Raw genomic sequence first — 3206 nt, 5'->3', positions numbered from 1 at the left:
AAGCAGTATATGCATATAAACATATATATAAATATACATACATATATGGACATGTATATATACATATGTATATGTCATTATAACTGACATGTTATGCAACGATATCTTGACGTCTTATGCTCATATTTCTATTCAATTTTCTACCTTGTTTTCGTTTATTTTCTGCATCCAAGTAGGCTTTCCCAATTTTTCGGGCCATATGCCTAGGCATGGAATGTGTTTTCCTCAGTTCAGTTCGAGTCGCCGAGCTCGACACAACATTTCTATTTTTTTATATAATTTCGGAAATTTATTTATTTTACAAAATTTCTAGTGAAAGTTTCTATTTTGTGAAAATTCGGTGAAAATTCCAAATTTTGATTTGCTGTTCATGAAATAAAACAACATATTTCGGAGGTGAAAAAAAACAACCTAAATTCGATCGTAAATTGTTCAATATACAATATACTAACTGTGTGTGTGTATGTTTTTTTTTTTTTTTTTTTTTTTGCAGAAAGCTACAATATACGTCTCGACGATGTATAACGATTCGCTTTTTAAACTCTGAGCCTAAATGGTTGTTATACGGCATGCAATGAATGTCAGGTTCTTTGGTGTATAAATACTTACGCACACTAGCACGGATCCATACGTGCACATATGTACACGAAAAAAGAGCAAAGACAAATAATTACACTATTGTTAAATGGGTAAGGCAATTATTATTATTATTATTATTATTTTTTTTTTTTTTTTTTTATATATACCCTGAATCCATTGAAAATGAGAAATGTATGTAACAGGCAGAAGCAGCGTGGTAGACCCCACAATGTATATATATATTCTTGATCAGGGCGACGAGCTGAGTCGATTTAGCCCTGTCCGTCCGTCTGTCCGTATGCTTGATCGCGTCTATCTCAGAAGATATAAGAGCTAGAGACTTGAATTTAATATCCGTATATATGGCGCGTACATCGAGTTTATTTCCAAAAATCGATAACTCTTCTCGCTGTTTTGTTATCGACTAAAAATCTTATCGAAAGTCAGTGATAATCAGCCCATGTGTGCTTCTGCGTGCGTGCCTGTTTTTATACCCTGAACCCATTTTCAATGGGAAATCAGGGTATAATGGTTTTGTTGAAATGTATGTAACAGGGAGAAGGAGGCGTGGCAGACCCCACAAAGTATATATATTCTTGATCAGGGTGACGAGCTGAGTTGATTTGGCCCTGTCCGTCTGTCTGTCCGTCTGTCCGTCTGTCCGTATGTATGAACGCGTCGATTTCAGAAGATATAAGAGCTAGAGACTTCAATTTTTTTTTAAATGTCCGTAATTACAGCGCGCATATCAAGTTTATCATTAAAAATCGATAACTCATCTCGATCTTTTTTATCGATAAAAAACCTTATCGAAACCCAGTTATAAAATTATATCTTCTACACCTTTATTGCTAGAGTCTCCAAATTTTTAATGTATGCTTATATGCAATTTATACAATTTCGGTTTTTGTTAAAATTTACCCCCCACCTCTAAATTCACCCCCTCACCCTCACTTTTGTAAAAAGCGTATTTCAAATACTAGAGACTTGTGCTTTGGCAATTACATGCATATTCATGTTATAATCATAATCTAAAAGTTTCATGAAGATCGTACGTCCATAAAAAAGTTATTAAACAATTAAGTTCTCATAGTAAGCGCACACTGCAGCCCATGCGTGTTTATGCTTGTGTGTGTATATGTATGTAATTGTTTGTGTATGTGTGTGTGTGTGTGTGTGTGTGTGTGTGTGTGTGTGTATGTATGTATGTGTGTGTATGTATGCCTGTGTGCATGCGTGCGTGTGTGTGTGTGTGTGTGCGTGTTTCTTGTGTAAGCTGAAAGACGCGAAAAATTATTGAAATAGCTATTACTCCAAGGGTTCAGGGGATCTCGTAGTCGAGCAGTCTCGAATAGAGCTTTCTTACTTGTTTTTTTTTAATTTTATTTATTTTTTTGTATTCGTATATTAACAATGTTATACATTACAATACGAGTTTGGGTGACTAAGGATATCGCACGATGCTTGCGGGACGGCCGTAAAGCATTGCTTCGCAAGCCGTGCGTGCCTATGTGTGTGTGGTTCTTGTTTAAGCAGAAGAGTTATTGAAATATCAGTTACTCGAAGGGGGTTCGGGAAATTTCGTAGTCGAGCAGTCTCGACTAGAGCTTAACTTGTTTTTTTTTTTTTTCCAATCAATTGAAGCATATTTTTATTTCACAGAAAACTCTACACTTGTTAATCTGAATACTAGGAACTTCTGATTGCAAATCAACATCAACAAATGCTTATTCTGTTGCCGAACCCATACAAATATATATATACATCCATATGCTATAGGTGAGCTCAGATATCTTAAATGCTTTTCCATTTTGTGCATATTAAATCTCTCTTCTCTTTGCACAGATTACTTCATCAGGACGAACCATGTCTCCCCATAACTTGCTTATGACTATTATTTTCCCGGCTTACGACACACTTTTTTTTTTAGATAGATAACGATAACTAGATAACTAGATAAGTTATCTATGTATATGCCATATAATTCCATTTTAATGGAATTCATATTAGTATATACAATTTTTTCTATTAGATGCACTACGTCTCGATCAGTTCAGATGGTGACTGGTAAGTAGCGCTGATTACAACAGATGGCACTATATACGCTAATCCATAACTCCATTTGCAGATCGGTCGGGGCATTGAAAGGCGTACATACAATTTGTAGTTTCATACAGATCAAATAGTTCTACTATACACGCGCTTCCTAATACACTTCATCGTCTGCAGTGAAGGCAGTGAAGGCGCCGCAACTGTATATCTATATGCACACAGTGATGTAGATATATGTATATATAACATGTAGAATAAAAAAGACGTATGCCAATTTTACGATTTTTTATAATCGAAAACCAAATAAAAATTAAAGGCACTCAAACCATTTGTTATTTATATAACTCTACATACACTGCAGTTGTTTCTTCAATAAAAACGCGGATGCTGGCTTTAAAGAACGATTTTGTGTTTTATTGCGACTCGAGGCTAATTAGACTCCAATTGGGAATGCCAATAATTCGGTCTGACCTTCATTGCTGTCGCATTACACAGGAAAATGAACAATAAACTGAATATGGACTGTAAGAGCATTAGGCGAAGAGCAGAGAGAGAGGGAGAGAGAGAGAGAAGCA

The 3206-nt window shown here is 35.5% G+C and overlaps 1 long non-coding RNA gene across 1 annotated transcript; it reads left to right on the top strand.

Moving 5' to 3' along the window:
* Positions 1–219: 219 nt before the first annotated feature.
* On the top strand, positions 220–2956 carry LOC26528193. Its single transcript, XR_001449077.3, has 5 exons — positions 220–396; positions 494–689; positions 2242–2358; positions 2425–2646; positions 2708–2956. It is a non-coding gene; the product is annotated as an uncharacterized LOC26528193 (long non-coding RNA).
* Positions 2957–3206: the final 250 nt, after the last annotated feature.

Source organism: Drosophila mojavensis, unplaced genomic scaffold (assembly GCF_018153725.1).
Source record: "Drosophila mojavensis isolate 15081-1352.22 unplaced genomic scaffold, ASM1815372v1 contig_136, whole genome shotgun sequence".
In the NCBI taxonomy this organism is placed as follows: Eukaryota; Metazoa; Arthropoda; class Insecta; order Diptera; family Drosophilidae; genus Drosophila; species Drosophila mojavensis.
The sequence above is the reverse complement of the archived record's forward strand: the minus strand, read 5'-3'. Positions and strand labels throughout refer to the sequence as shown.